Source organism: Octopus bimaculoides, chromosome 3 (genome assembly GCF_046866305.1).
Source record: "Octopus bimaculoides isolate indiv1 chromosome 3, ASM4686630v1, whole genome shotgun sequence".
Taxonomy (NCBI): domain Eukaryota; kingdom Metazoa; phylum Mollusca; class Cephalopoda; order Octopoda; family Octopodidae; genus Octopus; species Octopus bimaculoides.
The window spans coordinates 169,129,723-169,146,719 of NC_142930.1; positions in this window are offsets into that span (position 1 = coordinate 169,129,723).

The following is a 16,997-nucleotide window of genomic DNA, read 5'->3' on the forward strand; positions in this document are numbered from 1 at the left end:
TGTTTGTGTGTGTGTATCGTCGAAGATGTAATCATCTGGCATCGTTAGAGCAATTGTCACATCTTGAAAAAGGCATCCACAGTAAAACCTTACATATTTCCACCTCTATCGTTATGGGACCCTAATTTCTGTGAAAAAGACAAATCACAAGTTCAATAATAGTAGATATCACTTATTTATCAAGATAAATTAATATTGGTAATTGCATTAAAGTTTTTTTCTCTGCATTATTACTTAATTATTCTTAGTTAATTAAATTGTTCCTCATTACATTAACATGACCTAAGTTTCAATAGTTTCTTCAACACAATTTTGTTTAATGAAAGCCAATCGATTAAATAAATCTGCTGAATCCAAGACATTAAGTTATTTTCTGAGTCAGAGATAGAATGGTGGTGGCACTCATCTTTCAAATAGTGTCAACGTGAGGGAGGAACAATGTAACTTTATACCAGAAACTCGCCTAAATACTTAACAGAACAGACTTCATGAAGCACCCTTGAAGATCTGCACGTGGATCAAGTCTACTTCAAAGCATACTCTTAAAATCCGAACATTCGTAGGATATCTATCAACAGTTTTTTTTTACCTTCTTGTTGTTGAATATATTTGTTGCTTTTAGACAAATTTATATAAAAACAGAATGGAGGAAGTCTATATCTACAAGGCGGAAATATGACAGTTTAGCGAACAGATTGAGAAGATCTTGCTTCTAAAGCGAAGTCCACGTTATAGAAATGGGTGAGAACGAGGATTGTGTGCAAATTTGCTGATGATTTCATAAAAATAGCCCTTAATTTCTGTAAAATAAATTCAGCACTCTCAAACTGAAAACTGGATTTATATTATTTTATCAATGTTTAATAACGGAATGCAATCTATAGGGTCATTTAAACCTTTACATAATTTGTTGAAAAAATGGATTATTAAATTTTGTTGCCGGTATCAGACATGACAACCAGCTGATAATTATCGCACCTGTACTAAAAAAAATGTTTTCTTTGAGCAATTAAATTCTCGGCACTGACTCGTTTGTATTATATAAATCTGATCATGTGAACACGCCAAATCCAAATGTATATATTCCATAATCTTTAAGTTCGTTCAGAATGTCATCTTTTATGCAGTTCTGAAGAATCTTATTCGGGTTAAACAGAATGGCATATGGAAAGTAATCAGCAGTTGCATAAACCATTACATGATACTGCGAGATTAATTGTTTTGAATTAAGACGAAACAATTGTACTTTGAAGTAATAAAATGACTTGTTCATTCCATCCTTTCTACATTTTATGGGAGACTTGTGAACTTTCAAATATTTGCGTGATAGACAAACGATTTTCAGCCCACAGATAGAAGAGCTTAATACGGTAAACGCGTAAGTTACATACACCAATAAAATTATTATTACTCACACACGCGCGCGCGCACACATTCATACGTGCACTTACGTAGACACACACACACACACACACACACACACACACATATATATATATATATATATATATATATATACATTATTTACATTATTTACATTTGATGGATATTTGTCCTCATCTTGTTTGTTGTTAACACAACCTTTCGGCTGATATACCCTCCAGCCTTCGTCAGGTGTCTTGGGGAAATTTCAAACCTGGGTTCTCATTCCTAGCGATGTTACTATTATTATATTATTATTATTATTACTATTATAAATCAGGTCGCTGCCGTCAATCGAACTCGGAATCTAGGAGTTAGTAGCCCGCGCTCTTAACCACATCGGGTATATGGCGTAGTGGTTAAGAGCGCGGACTACTAACCCCAAGATTCCGAGTTCGATCCACGGCAGCGAGCTGATTAATAATAGTAATAATAATAATAATATAATAATAGTAACATCGTTAGGAATGAGAACCCAGGTTCGAAATTTCCCCGAGGACACCTGACGAAGGCTGGAGGGTATATCAGCCGAAACGTTGTGTTAACAACAAACAAGATGAGGACAAATATCCGTCAAATGTAAATAATGTAAATAATGTAAATAATTCCTCATCTCTTAAATATAGAACTGTAATATATATATATATAAATATATATATATATATATATATATATATATATATATATATATATATATATATATATATATATATATATATATATATATACGTGTTGTGTCCGTATGTCTGAGGCAAGTTAGACAATCACGGATTTTACGAAGTACAACTTAAACCACTTGATAGATGCCTTTATTCATTGGCAGTGGCCAATTTGTTAGTAGAAATTTGTGTCTATGCCCAACTTCTATTTAAAATAGGTAAAGAGAATGAATTCTGGATAATATTATATAACGGAAAGCAGTGAATATTTATTTACTGAGCATCTAGCAGTTCCTGTGACATCTCACATCTCAGCTGTTTTAATAGAAGAGCGGTACCGTGAACACGTGATATGAATAGTAGTCGGCTTAATAAATACATTACCATACTGCAGAAAAGAAAACTGTTGTCATGCCGCAATAGAGAAAATCCCTCCGAAAGTCTCTATTGCAGGGGATATTGAGATTGTTTTTCAATAATTAGAATCAATTTGTATGTCCTAAATCAAACATGGGTCCGACAAAGCATATTTTCATTTTTCTGAGACACTTATTAAGTGGCAGTTGGTATAATTGAGAAGGGACTCGATCTGCCTTTCAACCTGTCCAGGTCGTTAAGTATATTTTCAGTCTCGGAGAAGCAATTGCTGGAGTCAGTGAAGTATCAAACAGGAGGCCGTGATATCTCTTACGTCTCTTGGTATTGTCAAGTTAATAACAGTGAAGATGCTAGCGCCAAGTTGTGTCCACTTTGCCATTTCCATTGGATGCTGCTATCGATAGAATAAAGAAGGAATAGTTACGTTCTTAGACAACCGCTACTCTTTCCAAAACACTTTAGCTCAGTCGGCACCTTAAACAGAAATATTTTGAGTAGATATTTAGACCATCCATAGCAGCCGTCAAAGATCATTCATTCGTATAGAAATGCGTGTATAGGCGTGTGTATATGTGTACGTAAACGTGTGTGTTCGTATGCGTGTGTTTGTGTGCGTGTTTGTATGAGTGTGTGTGTGTATGTGTGTATGTGTGCGTGTGTATGTACCTGTGTTAATATAAATATGAAACAAAAATACTTATTAATATACATCTATTATTTTCCTTCCAATGACGACATGCAGGAACGATATAAAATATTTCCCATACACGAGTTCTATAAAGATGAAAGTTCCGCGGGAAGCTGTGTCTCTGTGAAGAGCAAAAGTAATAGCTTAAATAGTCCTTTGTCAATGTTAACTTCAAATCTATTGAACTGACAAAACATATTATTGACTCCTAAATCACTGGCTTATTTATCAATTGGATCACTACAAAATAGATACGAGTCTGAATTAATCTGAACATCTGTGTATATAGGTACTTTTATGTTTATAAAAATGCATGTGACTATGCATATGTAGACCATAAAAAACATATGTCTATATATGCGTATGTGGAAACGTATCTATGTGTATTACCGACGCACACACACGCATATATTCAGGTATGGTTCATGCGTATATATTTGTATTTCTATATAAGTAAATATATCTATTACACATACACGAAAGGGTAGGCACAATTACAGCGGGATAGAGAGGGAACATGAAGTAATGTTTGTATGATACAGTAAAAAAAAAAAAAAAAACAGAGGTAAAGATATTTCTATTTCAATTTATTACTGGCGAATTCTTATATGGCAAACTGTAAAGAGATGTGTCTCCGATGGTGACTGGTTTTCATCCTGTTAAGCAACGGTTTGTAGCTTATGTGATAATGAGAGGGACAAAGCAGAACGACACCGTCTCATTAATCTTGCCCACGTTTACATCATACTCTGAAAACACACTCACATGCATGTGTACTTTTATAACCCCCCCCCCCCTATATATAAATATATATGCATATATATACATGTATATATATATGTATATATATATATATATATATGTATGCATATATATACATATATATATATATATATATATATATATATATATATATATATATATATATATATATATATATATATATATATGTATATATAAACAAATAGTAAATGAGTATATGCATATATACGTACAGGTATGTGCATACCGACATCCACCTGTATGTATAGGTGCATATCTGGGTACAGGACATTGCAAACAAAACGTAGACGAGAAAACACACAAGCCACATAGAGAACATTCTCCTTCATCAGCTACCCCCGTTTTAACACCGGCGTTTCGAAGAGCTGGGTAGGACGCATCGTTAAAACGGCTCTTCCCATGGACCGCAAATTAAATTTGTATACACAAATTAAACCTTGCCATGGAGGAATGTAGTGGCGGACAAAAAACAAGACAGGAAAACAAACAGAAAAGGCTATACGGCCAGACGGGAAAAATTATGTGTGTATGAACGCTGTGAGACACGAACTTGAAAGTGGGGACGAAGTAAGTTCGTGTGTTTGCTCGGCGATAGCCAAGGAAGAAAAGGATCATTGACCGGAAGCATGTGACCATGCCGGTGTAAGGGGAATTGAGAGAGAGTGGTAGAGGGAGAAACAAAGGGAGGAAGTAGAAGAATAGGTGAGCAACGAGAGGAAAAGAGGAAGTACGAGGGGGAAAAAGGAGATACGTAGTAGTAACAGAGGAAGAACGAGAGGGGTAAAGAGAGATACGTAGTAGTAAACAGAGGAAGAACGAGAGGGGGAAAAATTAAGAGGAAGAGAAAGAGAAAGAGATAGAGTAGCGTCGGAAAATATAAAGTTGCGAAAACTACTTACAGATTGGTGACGCTGCGTTCGGTCATGTAAAAACAAATAGTAAATGAGTATATGCATATATACGTACAGGTATGTGCATACCGACATCCACCTGTATGTATATATATATATATATATATATATATATATATATATATATATATATATATATATATACTGCATCCCCTGCTCTTTGTCCTTTTCTCTGTACGTCGGTCAAACTGGACGCCGCTTGGCTGACTGGTTCGCGGAACACCTCCGAGATTATCAAACTCGGAAATAGCACCCCAGTCTCGTGCCATTCCCGCTCTACCGGTCATTCACTACAACACCTGCTGTATTCGGATTGTCTTTGCAGAGGGACTATCCGGGCTACCGCCTTCGCTGTGAACAGGAATCAATCTTCTCTCTTCGCTTCTTTGTTCCAATGGGCTCTACTCCCCTCCTCTCTTCATCTGATTCCCTTCCTCTCCTCTCTTCCTCTGACACCTACTTCCTCTCTTCACTCCTACCAACCTTCTCTCCTCATTAATACTCCTACCAGCCACACTCCACCCCAACATCGCACTCCTAACCTCACACCCACAATACCACCTCATACCCACATTTCCACCCCACACCCTTTCCCCAACACCACACCACACACCACCACACCACATCATACCACTCCACACCACGCCACACACACCATAGCACTGACCATTTCCCAGCAGTCTTGAGCAAGACACTTTATTTCACGTTGCTCCAGTCCACTCAGCTGACAAAATGAGTTGTACCTGTATTACAAAGGGCCAGCCCTGTCACACTCTGTGTCACGCTAAATCTCCCTGAGAACTACGTTAAGGGTGCACGTGTCTATGGAGTGCTCAGCCACTTGCACGTTAATTTCACGAGCAGGTTGTTCCGTTGATCGGATCAGCTGGGAACCTCGTCGTCGTCGCAATCGACGGAGTGCCAATTATGTAGTTATCTAGATCTACGCATACAAACACGTATGTTGCTCACTGATGACCAGACGCAAAGACACTCGTGTATGTGTTTATGCAGGATTGTGTACGGAATAAAGATGAGTAGATGCATGCCTGTTTAGATGTATGGATGCATATCGATGCAACAGGGAAGGTGCTGAACATCTTTTTCTGTCGGCGCGTACGCCACTTCCAAATATTACCACTTATTCCTTAATCTAGACACATGCTTTGTCGCCCGCTTCACTGAACTGAAATTAAAAGGCGTTCACCGCAAAGTAAGGGTTTCGAGATCCGACATCGGGACGGTTTTGCTGCTTCAAAGTGAAACAACTCATAATACGGTGATTCGTCATCACATATATGTTGTCAGAACAAGAAGTAAAATAAAAAGAGAGGTAGACAGAGAGACAGAGAGAGAGACAGAGTGGAGATACATGATGTTAGGAGTTCAGTGTGACTTGAACACATTGCTACAGTCTAAGTGGTATTTCATTGAGAGGGTTTCATTGGGAGTTTATTGAGAGTATTGTGACCTGAAAGTAAACCCGAGTATCGCAACATCTTACGGCTTTTTATATCTGGGTTGTTTATTGATTGTCTGATTATCTCAATCAATATGTGCGCATGCGTGTATGCGTATGTTTGCCTCCATGTGTGTGTGTGTGTGTGTGTGTGTATTAAGAATGTAATAGCTATGTATACCCTGATAGATTTCATTGTCAATCGATCTTCTTATTGATATCTGCTGGTGTTTCACCCGTTGCCATTGCTTTTTTCACGCTTCAAATTGAACTGTTAACGTTTCTTTTTTTTCTTTTTCTCTCTCTCTCTCACTCTTTTCCCACTTTCTTCCTCTTTCCTCCTCCCTTTCTCTCGTACTCTCTGGCTCCCTCCCCCTCTTGCTCTCTCTCTCTCGTGCTGGTGGCGCTAATGGTGGAGGTAGTGACGGGGATGACGTTCGTAGACACAGCAGTGGCAGTGTTGGCCGGGGGTAATAGTGGCGGTGGCGGCGGTGGTGGTGGTGGTGGTTAGGGTTAGGGTTAGGGTAGAGTTCAAGAAAACTACTCTACAAGTTGACAACATATCCAGGGCAAAATACCCGTTGAATATATCTAGGGTGTGTAACCGAGTTGATGTTCTTTTTTGTTCTTTTATTCTTTCAATTGTTTCAGTCATTTCATTGCGGCCATGCTGGAGCACCGCCTTTTATCGAACAAATCGACCCCAGGACTTATTCTTTGTAAGCCTAGTACTCATTCTATCGGTTAAGGGAACGCTAAGTCACGGGACGTAAACATACCAACATCGGTTGTCAAGCAATGGTGGGGGAACAAACACAGACGCACAAATACATACGTATATGCATACATACATATATATATATGTGTGTGTGTGTGTGTGTGTGTGTGTTTGTGTGTGTGTGTATACGACGGGCTTCTTTCAGTTTCTGTCTAACAAATCCGCTTACAACGCTTTAGTCGTCCCGAGACTATAGTAGATGGCACCTGCGCAAGGTGTCACGCTGTGGGACTGAACACGGAACCATGTGGTGGGAGGCAAGCTTCTTACCACTTTTCCAGTAAGAGACGGATTAAGGGTCTTTTTGTTGATGGGTTCATTGGATGATTGCACAACAACTTCATTGAACGGACTATATGAGCGAATTCTCTTTCTAATTGTCTGTGTACACACACACGCACACACACACACACACGTACATACGTACATGCAATCATACATACATACATACATACATACATACATAGGCAAAATTAATAGAGGTCAGAAAAGTGACGGAGGGTGCTGACCAGCACTGCTTATACGAAAATAAACACCAAAGCCACTAAAACGCTATAGTTAATTATTGACAAAGGGAGGTAAGTCCTTAGCGCATATAGCCGTATCGTGATTTCGAATTTTGGTGCAGACGACCTTAATTCTCATCAGCGGCTCTTAACAGCTAGGGTAAAACTCAATTTCCTTTGAAACCATTTGCTGATTTTCTAAACTGTAAAAGAATGGAATAAAGTTCACAGTTCATCTTGTTTTAGAGGGAGTGGGGTTCTATGTAGATATAGACCCTTAAATCTAAACCCAAGTAAATCCGGATAGTATTTTGAATGTTGCTTTCAGATTGAAGGCATAGATCAGGTAGTTAGCCTGTGAGAAAAATAGTCCGTACATTATATACCCGCCCGGACCATTTCTCTCACACGCTAACTACTTACCCTTCTCCTTCAATTTCAATGCATCACTCTAAACACTGCCTGGATTTCCCTGGGATTATACTTAAGTGGCTATACATCCACGGAACTCCACCTGTTATTGTGTCAACCTTGCGATATGTCCGGCACAGAGGAACTTCTACTTTCGGTATTCTGCGATCACATCGTTCACTCTGCTCCGTTTTCGAATGACCTCATTCCGGTTATACTCTCATAATGATATTCTTAGCATGAATCTTTGCATGGCCCTTTGCGTCGAGCTGATGGACCACATTTGCGTAGAAGTTACAGATAGGACGATGCAAATGAAGAGAGTCTGCCCAGCTTTGCTTAAGCACAGCCATTATCGACGCAAATGCCAATCCATCTTGCCTTTATCATCGAGATTGTTGCATCCCTGTCTCGCCGCATATTTATACACACATACAAACATATATACAGAGAGATAGACAGACATACATACAGACAGACAGACAGACAGATAGATAGATAGATAGATAGATAGATAGATAGATAGATAGATAGATAGATAGATAGATAGATATGTTTCTTTATTGGCCACACAGAGGGGACAAAAAACAAAGTAGAGCTTTTCTTTATGGGAAGAGAAGGAAAAGAAAACAAAGGAATGGGTGGTAGAAATTCGATCAAAAGGGATCGTTAAAAAAAACCCGATCAGTAGGGATCGTGTATCACAGAAATGTCATAGTGTAAAAGGGAAAACAGATTAGGTTTATCCGTGGAAAGAAAAGCCTACAGAAAAGCCCACGGTAACCTCGGCCAAGAATGACATGCAAACAACGGCATTACAGTAATGACTCTCTTTTTTCCTTTCTTTTTTTTTTTATTTTTGGCTCATAGGATTATGCTGAAGCTGGCTTCGTCAATCACACGGGCCATCCTTGCTCCATTCACCCATCTTTTTTTGAAACATTCACTAGACAAAACTTCTCTCTTGAAGTGACACTTGAAGAAGTTGATAACAGATTCACCAGAGAGGAAAGTGTTTGTCTCTAGACCTTTCAGACGCGTCCACCATACACATTCTTTCGCCATAGCCACAAGTACGATGAAAATAGCTCTTCCTTCCCGTTTCAAGGAAGGGGGCGCGACAATATTCACGATAGACTCGGTTGACAAATTGACTCGTCCCACACGCGCTAGCAGTCGTTTGACATAGGCCCACAGGTCGGACATGGTTGGTCACTGTATGAGTGCGTGCAGAATGGTTTCGTAGCTCTGACCGCATCTCGGGCAGGTCGGCCCGTGTTTCTACATACCTGTAGAGCTTATCTCGAACGAGTTGCGCTTCTCGATAGCACTGCCAGTTGTACATAGGTCCCGGCCGGTAGATATCTTTTTATTATAGCCACACAGGGCTAAATACAGAAAATGGACAAATTACAAAGTAGAGCTTTTCTTGGGGGGGGGGATAATTTCGATCAAAAGGGATCGCGGAAAAAAAAGGTGGGAATTTCGATCAAAAGGGATCGCGGGAAGAAAAAAAAAGGGTGGGGGGCGATCAATAGGGATCGTGTATCACAGTCAATGTAAAAAACGGGGAACAGATTAGGTTTATCCGTGGAGAGAAAAGCCTACGGAAAAGACCACGGTCACCTCAGGCTTTTTTTTAATTTTAAAGGTACATGAAAGTAAGTACCTTCTCTCTTTTTGTCTCTTTTTGTTACAAGTCTATGCTTAAAATGGTGTCGTCTTTCATTCTTACCATTCTTGCCACATTTACCCATTTTTTATTGAAACTTTCATTCGACAACACTTTCCTCTCTATCCTCATCCTCCTTTTCAAGTGGTACTTGAAGAAGTTGACGAGGGACTGACCAGAGAGGAAAGTGTTTGTTTGTAGACCTTTCAAACGCGTCAACCACACGCATTCTTTTGCCATAGCTATCAGTGTTACAAAAACCGTTTTTCCTCCCCGTTTAAAGGAAAGTGGCGGAACAATATTCACGATAGACTCGGCTGATAAGTGGGCTCGTCCCACACGCGACAACAGCCGTTCGACGAAGGTCTACAGCTCTGAAATATCTGGACACTGCACGAGTGCGTGCAGAACGGTTTCGACGCTCTGACCGCATCTCGGGCAGGTCGGTCCGGTGGTTTTCGAACCGTGTCTGTAGATCTTCTCTCGAACTGGTTGTGCGTCTCGATAGCATTGCCAAGCCAGGGATCTCTGGAAATTATCCATAGGCCCCGGCCCGAACGTCGTCTTGAAAACGCGTAGATAGATAGATAGATAGATAGATAGATAGATAGATAGATAGGTTTCTTTATTAGCCACACAGGGCTCAACACAGAGGGGACAACATACAAATGTAGAGTTTTTTCTTTTCGAGGGGGGCGAAAACAAAGCAGAAAAAAAAACAAAAGTGGGGACAACGATGAAAAAAAAACATCGCAAAACGTTTGGGGTATTTACAAAAAATACGAAACAATACAGAAAATTCCCAATAAATGGGGAGGTTATCCGTGGAAAGAAAAACCTACGAAAAGACCACGGTAACCTCGATCCTTAGTGTCACAGTTTGTTAAATAAAATTTCTTTTCTTTATGCAAGAAACGTAAGTAACTCTCTGTTTACAAAATTTTAAAATGTTTTATAGAATCATGGTCAAGGTGGCTTCGTCATTTATACGTGCCATTCTTGCTACATGTATCCATCTTTTTTCGAAACATTTGCTAGACAACACTTGCCTCTCTACTCTCACCTTCCTTTTCAAGTGATACTTGAAAAAGTTGATGAGAGATTGACCAGAGAGGAAAGTATTTGTCTCTAATCCTTTCAGACGCGTCCACCAGATGCATTCTTTCGCCATAGCCACAAGTACGATAAATACAGCTCTTCCTTCCCGTTTAAAGGAAGGAGGCGTGACGATATTGACGATAGACTCGGTTGATAAACCGACTCGTCCCACACGCGACAGCAGTCGTTAGACATAAGCCCACAGCTCCGAAATGGTTGGACACTGCACGAGTGCGTGCAGAACGGTTTCATCGCTCTGACCGCATCTCGGGCAGGTCGGTCCCGCATTTCGCGAGCCGTGTCTATAGAGCTTATCCCGAACGGGTAGCGCCTCTCGGTAACACTGCCAGGCCAGGGATCTCTGGAAGTTGTCCATAGGTCCCGGCCCGAAAGTAGTCCTGAACAGGCGAGTCAGGTATTCGTCGTCGACGCCCAGGTTCGCCCCGAGATCGTCGTCGTACCTGCCCTCCACTAATCCCCTATAGAATGACTTTGTTGTGATGCAGCCGCTCAAGGTCGACCCAGGACGGCAAAGTTGTTGCAGAGCAACGCGACACTCACGGTGCCATTCGCCATTCCTCGGCCTCTTTTTGATCCACGACTGCAGCTCGGTCATGGAGACGAGCTGCGGGAAAGCGCGTCGCACAAACGGCGACCACACCTGCTCACCGTTGTCTACGTAGAGCCGGAGATGTCGCAGTCTCAGCGCATGTCTGTGCATCATCAACCACGGCATGCCCAGCCCTCCTTTCAATGGGTGTTGGCAACAAACGGATCGCCTCACCATCGGAACGCTTCCTTTCCACAAAAAGCGGAAGAGGATGCGCTCCATTTCGGTGATGGCGCGATCGGGACAAGGCACGACGGTCAGGCGGTATTCGATGACGGACGCGATGTACGCGTTCGCCACCTCCGCCCGACCTTTTAGGGACAGCTTCCTCTCGGACCATTGCCGGCAGAGAGTGACCACCCTACTCGTTATCTCGTCCCAGTACTTCTCCGTTTGCAGGTCTGGACCGAACCAGACTCCGAGCAACTTGACCGGACCGTCCGTCCAGCGTCCCACTACTGAGGCGCTGCCGGACGGTATGGGCTTGCTTCTCCAGGTGCCGAGCAGCAAACCCACCGACTTATTCCGCTTGATTTTCGCTCCCGTCACCGCTTCGTAGTCTTTCAGCGTCTCGCCGACAAGCTCGATGTGCTCGTGGCTAGACGCTATGACGGTGACGTCGGCCGCGTATGCCGACACGCTCGTCCCGCACCCCAGTTCTCGCGGGATGCCCCTCAGCGTCGCCAGCTTCCGCAGTAGTGGCTCGAGAGTCAATACGTACAGGAGCGGCGACAGGGGGCATCCCTGACGAACCGAACGTGCAATGTCGAAGGGTCCCGATAGACGTTCATTGACGCGAACAGCCGAACGGATGCCTGTGTACAAGGTAGCCATCCAGCCGCGGAAAACGGGACCGAAACCGGCCTCCAAGTATCGATGGTCTACCCTATCGAAAGCTTTGGATTGATCCAAATTGATCAGGGCCCCACCCATGCCAGGTTCCTTAACTACCCTCTCTATGATGTAGTGCATCAGATGGAGGTTGTCATGGATGCTCCGGCCCGGAACGGCGCACGTCTGCTCCGTGCCGACCAGTTTCTCGATGACAAGCGCCAACCGCTTGGCTAACAACTTGGCCAAAATTTTCATGTCTGCATTGAGCAGAGTGATGGGCCTAAAGTTATCTATGGCGTCCCCCTTGTTTGGATCTTTCTTCACCAGCGTTACCGCTCCTCGGCTCACAAAACTGGGAATGCTCCCGTTCTGCTGCCAGTTGCAGTACACGGCCGCTAAGACGTCTCCAAACAAGTCTGGCATACAGTTGTAAAGCTCGTAGGGCAGACCATCCAAACCCGGAGATTTGTCCGTCGAGCAACCCGCCATCGCGTCCCTCACCTCCTCCGCCGTGATGACCCCTTCGCAGCACTCCGCCTCTCTTGCCGAGAGTCGTGGAAAGCTGTGCAGGTAGGCACTAAAGTCCACCCTGCCTTCTCGCTCGCCACTCCTCCCGAACAGTCGGGCAAAATGCCGCTGAAACGCCTCGCACATCTTGCTCGGCTCGAGCAATTCGCGCCCCTGTTCGTCTACCAGAGACCGGATGGTGACTTTGTTACCCCGCTGTGCCTCCGCCACCCGGGCCTCTCGTGCGGCTCCAACACCTTCATTCCTCAGAGCACGCATCCTTGCCCTGACAGCACACCCTTCGTGTTTAGCATTGAAGTGTTGGTCGAGGGCCAACCTCGCCGCTAAAACGTCGGATGCGATGCCACTTCGCAATGCCTCTTCTAACTTTATCACTAGCTCCCCCTCTACTCTGTTCCTCTCTACAGCTAGTGCCCTGCTATACCTTATTGCTTCCGCCCTTACTGCTCTCTTGAGGGTAAACCACCATTTGTTGTTGACGATGGCTCCCGTCAAAGCCCTCTTTACTAACGTGCTAATCCGGTCTCTGAAAACCTGTCTCGACGGGGAAAGACGCGTTTAGTTTCCAGTAACCGGGACCCTGCCTATGTGCCTTATCTAAGTCTAGCGTACACGTCACAAGTTTGTGATCCGTGTAGCTGACTATGTGGAACTGTGGACATCCTAAACTATCTCTATCTCTTGTCCTACACACTATCCTATCTAGATACGATCTCGACGACCCAATGCGGTTGCTCCAAGTCCACGTTGGCACATTTGGGTGGTCGAGTCGGTACCTGTCAGACAACTGGAAGCGTCTGAGCAGGTCTATGAGGCCTTTGCATCCCCTTCTAGTTTTGTCACTCCCCACGTAGTCTAGATGCGTATCCAAGGTAGCATTCCAATACCCCACTAAAAGTAAGGGACGTTCCCAGGAATACTTCTAGACGTCGAAAGAAGTCTGACCGACCTGTTAAAGGAGGCACATAAACTGCCAGCAACCGAAAAGCGCCTCCATCGCTGCCGTCCACATCTAGGACAACCAGTCTACCCTCCGAGTCCGTAAATATCGTCTTTACTTGGAGATCCAGACTCTTGCGAAAAAGAACCGCCGTGCCACTACCGCCCATCCTCGGCAGACAGGGAGAAAAATAAATGTTAAACTGTCCGCCAAACATGGACTTTAGGGCCCGCGGTTCATGGAGTCTGGTCTCACTAATGGCTATGATATCCAAATTGTGTGACTTGATGTCATTTAAGAGGTACCCTTGTTTCCAAGGCGACCCCAAGCCACGGACATTCACACAGCCAATCTTCACCATGATTCTATCAAAATTTGTGTTTTACACACGAAAGGAGAGAGAGAGAGAGTTACTTACTGTCCGAAAGTTCTTGGCTCTTGGCCTCACAACCTTCTCTCAGAAGGTTTTTGTATAGTTTTTTGATGAATATTTCTGGAATCTCCCTATTGTATCCGGGTAGAGAGATTTCAGTGTATTGTATGTGCTCCGTGTTACATGTATGATTTTGATGTGTTGTGGTGGTGTTGTGCGTGGGTGATTGCTTGTTTTCGTGTCATTATCTGTTATGTTAGTGTTTGACCTAATGAATTTCATTAGGTCTGGATTGTTTGTGTTTATCGCTGTCAAACTTGTTGTGGGGTTCTGTGTTGGTGCGTTTGTGTTGGTGTTTTTGTTTTCTGTGGGTGTGTTGGTTTCGGGGCTGGTAAACCTCCCCGCTTTGTTTGTTTGTTTTTCCGTTCTTTTTTTCCCCTTTTTCTTCTTCCCCCCGTGGCCACTTGCCAAACCTCTGTGTCATCTTCATCTGACATGTCGGAGGAATCGGAGGGTGGGAGGGGAAGGGTGTTGGGGTCTATTTTTGTGTGGGTTGATTTTGTTGTTGTTGGTGTTGGTGCTGTTTCGTGACAGTTGGGATGTGGTGTTTTGGTTTTGGGGGGTGGGGTGGGAGTCGTTTTCGTGTTCCCTTCTTGTGGGGTTGTTGTTGTTGGTGTTGGTGGTGGTGATGGTGCTGATTCTGTTCTTGGTGGTACTGGTGGTGTTGTTGTTTGGTTCGGCTGTGTTGCTGGCTGCTGGCGTTTTTCCATTTCGTTGTACAATTGCTTGACCAGTTGTGCATATGGCGGTGTAGGCAGTAATGCTGTTTTTTTCTTGTGCTTGTTGTTGTTGTTGTTGTTTTTCTTTGTATTGTTGCCGTTGTTGTTGCCTTTTCTTCTGGGCTACTGGGCATGTTTTTTGAAGGTGAGTTTTGCTACTACAAACGTAGCAAACTGGCCTTCTGCCTTCGACGAAAACATGAAAAATTGAATCCTCAGTTAATTGGATTCTATGTGGAATTTTTTCCCAGTTTGCTGGATCAATTTGTACCAGGAGTTGAAATTCCTGGCCAATCCAGTTTTGATTGCAAACAGCAGATGCTTCTAATATGTTTATCTCCTCCTCTATGCCTAGACATATGGCAGATACTAGCCATTCTTCCTCAATTTCAGGAGGCACATTCGAAATTTTTATTTTCGTAACCCTACGACCAAGGTACGTAGGGATCATGAGCAGGTTCTCATGTTGTAATGACTTAGTGGAGAGATCCTTCGCTCGCTGCTCGCTGTCTAGTCTTACCTCTATCGTTCCGAATTTCAAACCTCTCGTTATGTAAGTTTTGTAAGACCAAATCGGCTTTAAGCACCTCTCAACATTTTCTTGGTTGAATTTTTCCACTGTCTTTGTCTTTAAATTAATGATAGTTTTTTTATCGATGTTTATCTTAAAGTCCGCGGGCGTTTGAAGATGGACTGTAACGTCCTTTTTACTCAACATGCTTTTGCATGCAAGTAATTTCTCTTTCGATATATTCAAAATTCTTTTCCTAGGCTTCAAAGCCTCGGCAAAGTTCGTTGTGGTGGTGGTGGCGGTATCAGTGGTGAGGACAGTGGTTTTGTTAGCAAGGACATTTGTGTCCTTGTTGTTGTTGCTGCTGCTGCTGCTGCTGTTGTTGTTGTTGTTGTTGTTGTTGTTGTTGTTGTTGTTGTCACTGGTTACGTTGGCAGGCAAGACTGCTGTAGCAGCAGAGTCTTTCTTTTTCTCCATTCTCTCCTTTAACTGTGAGGAAGGAAGACTAGGAAATTCTTTTTCGAACGAAACACTGCAAAATGCAGCGTTCGTTTCACAAAAATGTTCATGGCTACAAGACGCCATCGGCTCAAAAAAAAATGGCTAGAAAGCCGAAATTGGTTTTTATATCCTGGAAATGTGCCACACAGGGCAGATTTCCGTCGCAAAAAACTTGCACCAGAGAGTATACAAGTTGTTATACAACTTTGTATATAAAATAAACTTTACAAATAAACTTTTTAAAACATGAAAAAGGCAAAACTTACGGAGCCGACACGTCTGCCGTCCGTCCATAGAGATATCTTTTTATTATAGCCACACAGGGCTAAATACAGAAAATGGACAAATTACAAAGTAGAGCTTTTCTTGTGGGGGGGGGGGTAATTTCAATCAAAAGGGATCGCGGGAAGAAAAAAAAACGTGGGTGGCGGGGCGATCAATAGGGATCGTGTATCACAGACGATGTAAAAAACGGGGAACAGATTAGGTTTATCCGTGGAGAGAAAAGCCTACGGAAAAGACCACGGTCACCTCAGGCTTTATTTTTTTAAGGTACATGAAAGTAAGTACCTTCTCTCTTTTTGTCTCTTTTTGTTACAAGTCTATGCTTAAAATGGTGTCGACTTTCATTCTTACCATTCTTGCCACATTTACCCATTTTTTATTGAAACTTTCATTCGACAACACTTTCCTCTCTATCCTCATCCTCCTTTTCAAGTGGTACTTGAAAAAGTTGACGAAGGACTGACCAGAGAGGAAAGTGTTTGTTTGTAGACCTTTCAAACGCGTCCGCCACACGCATTCTTTTGCCATAGCTATCAGTGTTACAAAAACCGTTTTTCCTTCCCGTTTAAAGGAAGGTGGCGGAACAATATTCACGATAGACTCGGCTGATAAGTGGGCTCGTCCCACACGCGACAACAGCCGTTCGACGAAAGTCCACAGCTCTGAAATATCTGGACACTGCACGAGTGCGTGCATAACGGTTTCGTCGCTCTGACCGCATCTCGGGCAGGTCGGTCCGGTGGTTTTCGAACCGTGTCTGTAGATCTTCTCTCGAACTGGTAGTGCGTCTCGATAGCATTGCCAAGCCAGGGATCTCTGGAAATTATCCATAGGCCCCGGCCCGAATGTCGTCTTGAAAAGGCGGGTTAGG